The following is a 12,511-nucleotide window of genomic DNA, read 5'->3' as shown; positions in this document are numbered from 1 at the left end:
GTACAGGTTGCATATTCCAGTAACGTAAGCAATAATTTAGACACGCAGAATCTTGTTCACAAAAATGTTATTAATTTTGACGCCATCCGACACACGTTTGCATTAAGGACAGAATCACGACGTACGTAGACGATATTCTTATTGCAGAAGCTAACTGGTCAGAGCACAATGTGATTTTAGAACGTCTGTTACAAACTTTCCATGCACAAGGACTCATAGTTAATCTTAGTAAATCGCACTTTGGCAAAACTTCTATAAAATTTCTTGCACACGTAATTTCAGCAGAAGGCATTGCGCCTGATCCGGAAAAACTTCAAGCTCTACGTGACATTACTATTCCTACGACAAAAAAAAAAAAAAAAAAAAAAAAAAAAATTTACGCAGTTTTTTGGGCTTAATTAACTTTTTTCGCAAATTTATTCATCACTCTGCTTTAGACACACCCAGATTATGCCAATTAACAGATAAAAACATTATTTGGTCTTGGGATAAGCAAGCACACTCTGAATTCATGGACCTGAAACATGCTTTGTTGAATGCTCCACTTTTATCGCACCCAGATCTTACTAGAAATTTTTCCATTGCCACTGACAGTTCCATCACCGCTTTAGGCGTACACATTTTCCAGGAAATAGAAGAAGATGGGTCTACAGTAATTAAAAACATCGCGTTTGCAAGCCGCATTCTGTCACCTGCTGAACGAAATTATTCCGTTACAGAACTGGAAACATTATGTGTTGTATGGGCTTTCACGAGATTTAGGCACTCTCTTTATGGCAGACACACCACCGTCTACACAGACCACAGAGCGATACAATTTTTACTTTCGGCTAAATTCACTCACGACAGATTAAGCAGATGGAAACTTTATTTACAGGAATTTAATTTTACAATAGTTCACATTCCCGGCAAACAAAATGTTATAGCAGACGCACTATCGCGTTCTCTCAGCAACAATCAGCAAGACGTAGCAACCAACTTCTGCAAAGCAAATTTCAGTGTCATGTACATCAACAAGTTGCATTTGAAAATTTTATTTCGTCGTCATTACAGGACATAGCACAAGAACAAAATAAAGACAACGTGTGGAAAGAAATTAAACACCTTTGGCAAGATAGGAATAATGTTACGATTAGAAACCATTACACTGTACGCTATGACATTCTGTTTCGCCGCTCTCATCCTGACAGCAACAACTGGTTATTATGCATTCCTGACGAACTGGTTAACAAATTAATCTGGTACACTCATTTAAGTTACGCACATTACGGAGCAAGAAAATGTTTTCTTATACTGAGACAGAACTGTTATTTTACCAACATGGAGAAACGTATACGACGAGTTTTAGCGTCTTGTAAAATTTGCCAGAAAGCTAAGTCAGACACAACTTCACATATTCCTCCATTATATCCCATTGTACCTGTTAAATTGAGACATATGGCCGCTGTAGACATTTTTGGTCCAATTCCGAGAACTAATAGAGGTTTTTGCTACATCTTTGTCGCTGTTGAAGTCACTTCAAAATTTGTTACCTTCACTCCGTTACGCAAAGCTACTGCTAAAACTGTTTCGAAAGCATTTGTGAAACATTTTCTATTTCATGTAGGGCATGTGATGAAAGTAATTTCTGACAATGGATCACAATTTCGTTCTGCTACATGGACACGTATGTTACGAGCTAGAAAAATTTCTCCGATTTATATATCCAAGTACCATGCTTCTTCGAACCCCTGTGAAAGATTAATGAAAGAAATTGGTAAGCTGTGTCGAATATACTGCCACAAAAGACATATTAATTGGGATAAACACATATTCTCATTCCAAGATGTAATTAATTCCATTCCAAATGAATCCACTATGCTATTTCCGTCTGTTATACTGAAAAACGTTGAACCACCAAACAAAATTAAAGAATTAGTAAACTTCCCTAAATGTCGTCGCCTACGTCACCATGAAATAATTAACATTGCGCTGAACAACATCAAACGTGCCGCAGAGCGCCGGAGAAGACAGCAAAAACAGGTTTGTACACGCCGCGACTTTCACGTTGGACAGAAGCTATCAGTGCGTACACACTATTTATCCAGCAGAATAAAAGGTAAGTGCAGTAAATTTGAACTTCTATACGCAGGACCATATCGGATTCGCAGCATTCCTCATCCCAATGTGGTACACGTCGAAACTTTGAGAACCAGAAAATCGAAAGGCAACCACCATTGGTAAAATATTATACCCTTTATTGAATGAAGACACTGTATGATTCAACACACTATGATGCCATTTACTAATGCAATTATATTCACATGACTAATTATTGATGATTATCGTATTTTTCTTGGCAAGTGCCCGGCAAGGTAAGGTTAGCAGGTCGCTTTTCTTGTCGTTACACATCAGACCGTGCATATTTTTCCAGATGAACTTACGTATTTTATGAATAATTATGCAATTCTATGTAATGACGTATTAATTTTATCAAATTCTCTCTCCATTAAAGTCTTTAATTCTCGCCTCTATTAACTACACTACATACAAGCTGAACACAACGAACGTCACATTTTGTCTTTTTATGTACGATTGTTTTCATGTTTTGTTTATATGCACTGTGAAATAGTTAAGGTATAACACACCAGTTGGTTTTGACATTCTTTTGCCCTATGACATCTCAAGATCGTGACTGTTTTACGTTTTTTGCTGCTGCATTGTATTATTCTGTGTACATTTTTGCATCTGAACACTGTCAATGTCTTTGACATATTACGTTTTCTGTCATGTTATGCTGTATGGTTAATTATGTCACCATAAACCAGTCATTATTTAGTGGGTATATGATTTAAATGCAAGACATTAATCTTTGTTCATCAATTTCAGAAAGAAATTATGCGTGTAAGAAATAAATTCAACAGAAATGGGAATTTCACCTACGGAATAAACGAAAGAAGATGCAATAACTTTATGAGGAAGAGTAAATGGATCAGGATTAACAAGCATTAACAAGAATATACTATACTCATCGTAGAATAGCAGTCTTAACTAATTTTTTCTTTCAGAATACAAGGTGATTGATGCAGGCTGTCAGACAAAACTACACATCTTAGTTTTAGCGATGAAATATGCTAGAGATAAGGAATAGTTGTGTAATGAGTAATGAAGTGATTTTTTGCAGATGATAATGAATGCTGATGAATAATGATGAAGAATATGCTGCTATGAATAATGAAGTTTTTCTTTACAGGTGATGATGATAATGGTGTTATGATGAGATGCATAATGAAGTTTTTTTTCTTTGCAGATGAGGATAATGTTGATGTTATATTTCGGCTATGTAGTTATTTAAGTATTTGTTGCAGTTCGTTTTTGACAGCAAGTGTTATATTGCACAGTATAATGACTGAAGGTTTTGGAAAGGACAGCTATGGAACACATTTTTATGCACATTTCACTACCTGTTAATTCGAAGTTCACTACTTTTCAGCATAAAATGCATTTCTCTTTTCAGCTTAATAATCCATTTTTACATTTTTTTTGCAGGAGAAATTATTTATGAGATTAATGTGCTATAAGCAGTTGTTCATTAAATCTATGAATGTGGTTACATATACTCTACTTGTTTCATAATCTTGCCACAGCTGACTTATGCCGGATGACGTTACACATTTTCATTTATACCAACAAACAAGAAACAAATATTTTTCTTCTTGCTTTCCCTTATAATTACCCAAAGCAATGCATTGCTAGCACAAAAACAAAATGTATTACCAGTCCCAAATAATGTTACTAGTTTAAGAGAATTCTGAATAATACTGATCAGCTCTGAATAGTATGTCACTTCAGTAATGACTTCTTAATGATACAAAAATAAAATAATAATGCTTTGTAACTGGCTAATAACTGCCACTGTTTATTGTAATGAGACTACTTATAATGCCCATGATTGTTAATGCTGTGACTGTAATTAACTGATTTTTAATAATGACTTCTTAATGATCTGAATAATACTGAATGATGAACAATGTTTTATACTATTCAATACTTACTGGCCACTGAGTGCCAATAATTAATCTAATTAAATGAATTATGACCTTTCATGTATTTGGTAACTGGCCAATGAGTGCCAATAATTAATGTCACTAAATGAACTACATTAATAGTTATGCCATTAATTAGCTCCTGTTTCCAATTATGACTTTTCATGTTCTATAACTGGCCACTGAGTGCCAATAATTAATGTCACTAAATGACTTATGTTATTAATTATGCCATTAATTAGCTCTTGTTTTCAATGATGATTTTTCATGTTTTGGTACCTGGCCAATGAGTGCCAATAATTTGTATAACTCAATGTATTATGTTAATGCTAGGCCAATAATTGACTCTCCTTTTCAATGAAGACTTCTGATGAACATTATTCTGTAGTACTAAATATGCTTTGTAACTGGCCAAGGACTGCCACTGTTTATTGTAATACGATTACTCATGATGCCAATAATTTAATTTTATGAACATTATTCTGTAATACTACATACTTGGTACAGAAATGTTCCATAACTGGGCTATGAATGCCGCAAACTACTACTGTAATTCTCAATGAAGCCTATTATGTGACTTAATGTCCTTCACCTTATGAGCTAACTACCCTGAATTACTGCAATATCCATTTGTCCTGTCCATCCTCATGATCATGGAGCACTATATGTGGTTTTTGCACTAATTCTACGTTGGTGTGCCTTGTAAGAGCGTGGTGTTGACACGACATGCTGTCCACCACCGTGAGCGATGAAGACGTTATTATGGTCCCACTGTTTGGTGTACCTGATGTACTGCTAAAATGATAACAGGAAATATTACTACGACATTTCAGTGTCTTGGCTACGCTGATAAATTCTGATGGGGAAAGAACTTAAAATTGTGTCACTTGGTGTTGTACTTCTGTGGAAAGATATGGACTTTTAGTGCAACTGTGTGCAATCTAAAGTGCTACAACCATGATGCAATCTTTCCCTTTCCTATCCTAATAGTGAAAATCATTTTTTTGCTAACATCATTTATGTTCATGGGCTATACATTTTTTTTCGATTTGTTGAACTCCAGTGCGAGTACACTTATGTCACTTGTCGACATGATTTTTTTTGCCATTATGTTTATTTGTTGTGAAAATGCTAAAGACATTTTTTCGATTTGTTCTGAAGTACAGTATATGTGCACTCCTGTCTTTTATATTGTATATACATTTTTATTTTGATGATATGTTCTGAACTACAGTGCATGTGCACTTATGTTATGTGTTAATATGTTTTCTACTGAACTTCAGTGCCTGTGCACTTTTCTCATTTTTCAATATGATTTGTACTCATTCTGTATGTTCAATACTTCAGTGCGTATGCACTTATGTCATTTGTTACTCATTGTATATACATTTCGTCATTTGCTGATATGTTCTCAACTGCAGTGCATGTGCACTCATGTCACTTGTCAACATGATTTTTTGCCATTCTGTTTATTTGTTCTGAAAATGCTAAAGAATTTTTTCAGTGCGTGTGCACTTTGTTATCTGTCAAATAATTTGTATATACAGTTTTCTGATTTGCTACTATGTTTTGTACTCATATCTTGTCTTAGTCTGAATTTGTCTTTGTCTGAACATTTAATTCATGTATCTAAATATTCTGTAAATTGTAAAAGTTCATTAATTAACGAAAAAATTTTGCCGCGCTTGGCAAGTCCAAATGAATCACCATCGCTGCCAAATTTTTGCCCCCCCAGTGGAGGGTTATGAAACACGTATGTTGGGTGGCGGCGATGGCGAGGCATTGCAGAGTCTCTGACCAGAGAGCCATTTATCGTGGCTAGTCTGCGCTTGACCGCGCGAGAGTTGCGAGCGGTACTCTGTCAGTAGTAGTCGTGCAGTACAGTTGCGAGCGGTCTGTCGGTAGTAGCAGCCCAGTGCAGTTGTGTGATGTAGTCGGTCCGCAGTAGTATTCGAGTACAGTTGTGTGTGAGGAGTCGGTGGGCGTCGACATCGCACTCTGGTCAAGATTCAGGATGAGGTATATTATTTTTAAATGCGCTCAGCTAATAATGTAAATTAACTGTAACTAATTTGTGCAACAATCGCCCCAATAATAATTTTGGTTTTCAAGGCAATTTTTTAACAAAGAATTCTTTAATGAAAGAAATATTCCGTTGATATTCCTTAAAGAAAAGCTTCCCTTAAATTCAAAATTTTTGCAATCAATTTCCTCCAAGCTATGGCAAAAATAATAAGAGCAGATGCAGCTTTACTGAGGTAAGAATTTCAGTTTAATTAATGAACAGGGCCTAAGATCGACATTTCGGTCTGTTTGTGTTTTCAAAAAAATGGTTCAAATGGCTCTGAGCACTATGGGACTTAACAGCTGTGGTCATTAGTCCCCTAGAACTTAGAACTACTTAAACCTAACTAACCTAAGGACATCACACACATCCATGCCCGAGGCAGGATTCGAACCAGCGACCGTAGCAGTCACACGGTTACGGATTGCGCGCCTAGACGTGTTTTCATTGTCACTGAGATTTTATTATCACTGAATTGACTTTCATTTTTTGTGAGGAACTTATACTTGGGTCAGATTGCTAATTTTTGTTTAATTGTCATTGTCATTGAATTTATTTGCTGGGAGGTTACGATAGGTTGTATTCTTGTTAACATTCAACTATTGTGTTTCAAAATTTCTCTGGAGAGCTTACACTTAGCTCAATGTGCATTAGCATTTAAAATAATATCTTTTAAAATTTTGTGGGGAGGTTACAAGTGGAATGATGGAGAGCAGGTGGGAAGTGGGAATGCAGGCGCAGCAGCGGACGAGGGTGGGAGAGGCAAGCGGGTGAGGGGGACAAAGTTTTGCGGGAGGTGTAGATGATCCGTATCCGTTTGAGGAAAAGGAGGAGGTGCGGTAACGGAATCAGGTCATAGAAGATCCGCGCGGGGTAGGGGAGACGGATGCGATAGGCGAGGTGGAGCGCATGGCGTTCTAGGATTTGAAGGGATTTGTACAAGGTAGGAGGGGCGGAGATCTAGGTGGGATGAGCGTAGCAGAGGACCGGGTGGATAAGGGATTTATAAGTGTGGAGGATGGTGGAGGGGTCCAGACCCCATGTGCGGCCAGAAAGCAGCTTGAGGAGACGCAGTCGGGAGTGTGCCTTGGCTTGGATTGTCTGGAGATGGGGGGTCCAGGAGAGGTGACGGTTAAGGGTGACGCCAAGGTACTTAAGGGTGGGGGTGAGGGTGATAGGACGGCCAAAAATGGTGTGATAGAAGTCGAGGAGACGGAAGGAAGGGGTGATTTTGCCTACAATGATCGCCTGGGTCTTGGAAAGATTGACCTTGAGCAACCACTGGTTATACCAAGCAGTGAACCGGTCAACATAGGATTGGAGAAGGTGTTGGGAGCGTTGAAGGGCAAGGAAGGCGGTGTCATCGGCGTACTGGATAAGGTGGATGGGGGGTGAAGGCGGCGTCGAAACTTATGCCGGGAGCAGGCAAGACGCGTGGGCGGGAAGACGCTCGTAGTTGGAGGAAAGCGGCGCTCCTGGTGCCCCCTGCTGGAAGCCGCAAGAGAACCATCCGTGCGTGCGCTATGGCAATGACTGCCCTGCCGGAAGCTCCTGTAGCTAAAGGGTGAATTAAACCTGAGTAGTGCGCTGTGTCACGTGATGAATCGGAAGTTGTTATTTTCCCTGTTTTGATTTAATGGCAGCGAATGCTGGATTCCAGGCAGAGGATGGCACTCCTCTTCGCCCAATAGTGGGCATTATTATTCTCATTACGACTCTTGATTTAGCATACATTCAGCCCCTTTGGTGGGCACCATTCTCTCAGCATTATCTTCAAGCCATTACTCATCACTTTATAAAACCAAGTCTTCTGGTAAAGACTGTATACCAATTAGGTTCCTTTCGGAGTATGCTGATGCATTAGCTCCATACTTAACAATCATATACAATCGTTCGCTCGATGAAAGATCCGTACCCAAAGACTGGAAAGTTGCACAGGTCACACCAGGAAAGGTATTAGAAGTAATCCAATAAATTACAGGCCCACATCGTTAACGTCGATATGCAGCAGGATTTTAGAACATACATTGTGTTCGAATATTATGAATAACCTCGAAGAAAACGGTCTATTGACACACGGTGAACATGGGTTTAGAAAACATCGTTCCTGTGAAACACAACTAGCTCTTTATTCACATGAAGTGTTGAGTGCTATTGACAAGGGATTTCAGATCGATTCCGTATTTCTGGATTTCCGGAAGGCTTTTGACACTGTACCACACAAGCGGCTCGTAGTGAAACTGCGTGCTTATAGAATATCGTCTCAGTTATGTGACTGGATTTGTGATTTCCTGTCAGAAAAGATATCTGAATGGTGCGAAAAGTGGCAGTTGACCCTAAATAACGAAAAGTGTGAGGTCATCCACATGAGTGCTAAAAGGAACTCGTTAAACTTCGGTTACACGATAAATCAATCTAATCTAAAAGCCATGAATTCAACTAAATACCTATGTATTACAATTACGAACAATTTAAATTGGAAGGAACACATAGAATAGAAGGCTAACCAAAGACTGCGTTTTGTTGGCAGGACACTTAGAAAATGTGACAGACATACTAAGGAGACTGCCCACACTACGCTTGTCCGTCCTCTTTTAGAATACTGCTGCGCGGTGAGGGATCCTTACCAGATAGGACTGACGGAGTACATTGAAAAAGGTCAAAGAAGGGCAGCAGGTTTTGTATTATCATGAAATATGGGAGAGAGTGTTACAGAAATGATACAGGATTTGGGCTGGAAATCATTAAAAGAAAGGCGTTTTTCGTTGCGACGGAATCTTCCCACGAAATTCCAGTCATCAACTTTCTCCTCCGAATGCTAAAATATTTTATTGGCACCGACCTACATAGGGAGGAACGATCACCACGATAAAATAAGGTAAATTAGAGCTCGTACGGAAAGATATAGGTGTTCATTCTTTCCGCGCGCTATACGAGAGTGGATTAATAGATAATTGTGAAGGTGATGCGAAAAAACCCTCTGCCAGGCACTTTTGCAAAGTATCCATGTAGATGAAGATGTAGATACTGTCAATGCTGCATTCCACATTGCCTTCACCATCTATAAACAAAATGTACATAATCACACAGTGCCCTCCAAATCAACACTAATCTGGAAACATAAAACATGTTACAGAAACATAATTATACACACATCCATATTTAACTGCAATTATATTTCTTTACGCGTAAGGAATTTTGATACACCACTGATTTCCCCCTAAATGGTCCTACTTAGACTGGAAAGAACTTTTTTCCTTGTCAACGAAGCAACACATTGCTATACCAAGAAGAAATGCAGATGATATACGGGTATTCATTGAACAAATATATTGTACTAGAACTGACATGTGATTGCATTTTCACGCAATTTGGGTGCATAGGTCATGAGAAATCAGTACCCAGAACAACCACCTCTGGCCGTAATAACGGCCTTGATACGCATAAAGCGACAAAAGCGACATTTTCCATTTGAATCTGACATTACTTTTTAATCTATATTTACTGTGTACACATGCAGTTTTTTAACATGCGAGCTTAATTTTTAACTCCCACTAAATTGTTCATACAGCAAAAACATTTTTCATGCAAAGACTAAAACAAAGATGTCCATTCTCATTCAGTATGTAAATAAATAATTACAATTTTGTTTAAATAAATCAACTGACTGTCTCTTCATGAAATGAATGTCTCTTTACATGTACTTAAAAACGGAAATTCTCTTGGCCATGTATGATTCACTTATACTCTGCATAACTTGACCTTAGTGGACTACTAAATATATGTATGTACAATGTGAAAAATAATAGACGTGTACTGCTTGCATCTCTGTAGTAAGCAATCCTCCACATATTCAGATAGCAGACAAAACTTATTCTACCACAAACAAACAAATATCTAAAATTACAAAAATACAGAAAATGGAAAATGTTTTAGAAAAATAAACCCATGTACAATAGCTGTTTAGGATCTCTCACTTTACCACCTTCCTTCTTGTCCACAGGACATAATATGTCTCATGACAGTACGTTTGATGTGTGATGTCCTTAGGTTAGTTAAGTTTAAGTAGTTCTAAGTTCTAGGGGACTGATGACGTTAGATGTTAAGTCCCATAGTGCTCAGAGCCATTTTTAGTACGTTTGATGAGGAACATTTTCCATGTGGTACTGACATTCTTTAATTACTGCTGCTGCCCTGAAGAAGACATTGGCATAATATGATTCCTTTCTCTGTTGTTCAGTCAAACATACAGATTCCATGGTTTAATCGTGGATGTGGTCTCGATCACTGCATTACCCATCACATCATGACAGTTTCATGGAACGGGAGCAGTACCTGATAGGTTGGGTAATTGTACATGCACAGCGCCCTAGATTTAATCATTTTCACTTTAATCCCTCGGCAGAATCTAGCATGTCGTGCCTTATTTCTTATTAAATTCATAACATTACTCCTGCCATCCACTGCCAAATGACATTTGCCACTTGGAAGGACTATTCTCGTTTTCCCTCCCTGCAGGAAATTTATCTCTGTTAAACAGTTAACAGATAAACTTCTCAGCATGACAGACGAGCAACTAGTAACTCCACCCTCAAAGTCTTCATTAATCTGCGCTGGATATTCACCTCTGACACCTCTGATACAAATAGCACCAGCTACCAGACAGTTCTGCACCGGCAATATGGGTAGTTCATTGTGTCAGTAATGCTCTTAAAGAAATTACAACAATTACATAATACTAGCATCTATATAGAGTATTACAGCTGTTAGAATTCCGCCAATAACAGTGTTAACCGGTGCTTTTACAAGTTACTGTGCATGTTCTTCGGATGATTCAAAATCTTCACATAGTTCTCGTCCAGTGTCATTGCTCTGATTGCATCACAACATTTGAAGTTGATCGCTAGAAATGGCGCACTCGCCCCACTCCACAACTAACATCAGGGAGCGCGGTGAAGTTGCGAATAGTGTGACGTTTCGTCCGTGGCTGAGGGGCATTCGTACGTCACGAATGGATTTTAATGACCTAAAGAATAGCGAAATATGAAAATATTTAATACTTAAAATTGATATAAATGTGACCTTAATAAATAAAATAAGGCTTCACAAAACTTTATTTATGGGAAACCTTATTTTATTTATTGAGGTCATATTTATTATTTATTGTTATTTAAAAGCGTTCTTGTTAATATTTTATACCGAGTGTTTCCATAAGAGCGTCAAAAATGTAACAGGACGTATAGAATGCTTCACTGAATAATTTGAGGGAGGAAACCTGGGGTCGAAAAGCCAGCTTAAGCAGATATGGAAGTAAACTTGTCTACCGCTTTGTCTAGCAATGCTGTTTTCCAGCTTATTTACAACTAACATGCGTACAAGTTTATGCGTACTGCGCTGTTTATTTACATTTACATTCCTTATTTACTGCAAGGAAACAAGAAGTGCGAGCTTGATTACTGGGAAGGCATGATGCCGGTTTTCTTTACTTGTCCATATGGTGGCTTTGTTGTATCGTATTTGCATTGTCCCATGACAGGAAGTGCTATGAATCAACGACAGACCCAATCTGTACTCAGTGCTATACGATGGAGCAATACCGGTACAGTTTCGCAGAAATCACTGACGTTCAACTTGAGTATGGGGAATCACGTTGCAATGCCCTCGCTGCTGAAAGGCTGTACAAGTAATAATTTCCAAACAGGCATTATCCGTAGCGATGAATGCGGGAGACTGGTTCATTGGAAAGGACCTGCCAATATGAGGAGCACTCGCACACCCGATTTTGAAGAAGAGGTGCTGGAACCTCACTACAAGTACTGCACGGGGAATGGCCGCTGCACGTACCAGCGTGTGGTGAGTACTCCACGAACAACAATTACACCCATATCACCGGCAACGAGTGCATCCAATGCCTGTGACTGACTTTGCACCAAGGGTCGCATTGCGTCAGTGGTTGCTCCAACAATGAACCGATCGACCAGATTTCCTCGAAATCGTGCTGTTTACTGACAAGGGCTCATTTGATAGTGATTTATTTCGAACAGCAGGAATAGCCATGTGTGGGATGAGGAAAACCCTCACACTGTAGTGTAGTCACATCATCAAGTATATTTTGCTGTGAATATCTAGGCCAGTACTGTAGACGACACTCTCATTGGGCCATACCTTCTACCTGGCCGTCCGAATGGCCGTCTGTAGTTGAGATCCGTGCAAAACGTTCTACCTGAGTTGTTGGAGAACGTATCCTTGGCAGTCTATACTTGTTGCGGAAGATGGCCACGCAAACAAACTTGGTGCCCTTGGCTGTTCGTGAGAGGATGTGGATCCACATGACGGTGGGTGCACAGCCTCACTTCATTGTGGATGTCTGCAGCCATCTCAGCGCTGTATTTCGTATTTCCTGGTCGCTGGATGGGAAGGG

Source organism: Schistocerca americana, chromosome 7, assembly GCF_021461395.2.
Source record: "Schistocerca americana isolate TAMUIC-IGC-003095 chromosome 7, iqSchAmer2.1, whole genome shotgun sequence".
NCBI classification, from domain to species: Eukaryota; Metazoa; Arthropoda; class Insecta; order Orthoptera; family Acrididae; genus Schistocerca; species Schistocerca americana.
This window is presented reverse-complemented; position numbering follows the sequence as displayed.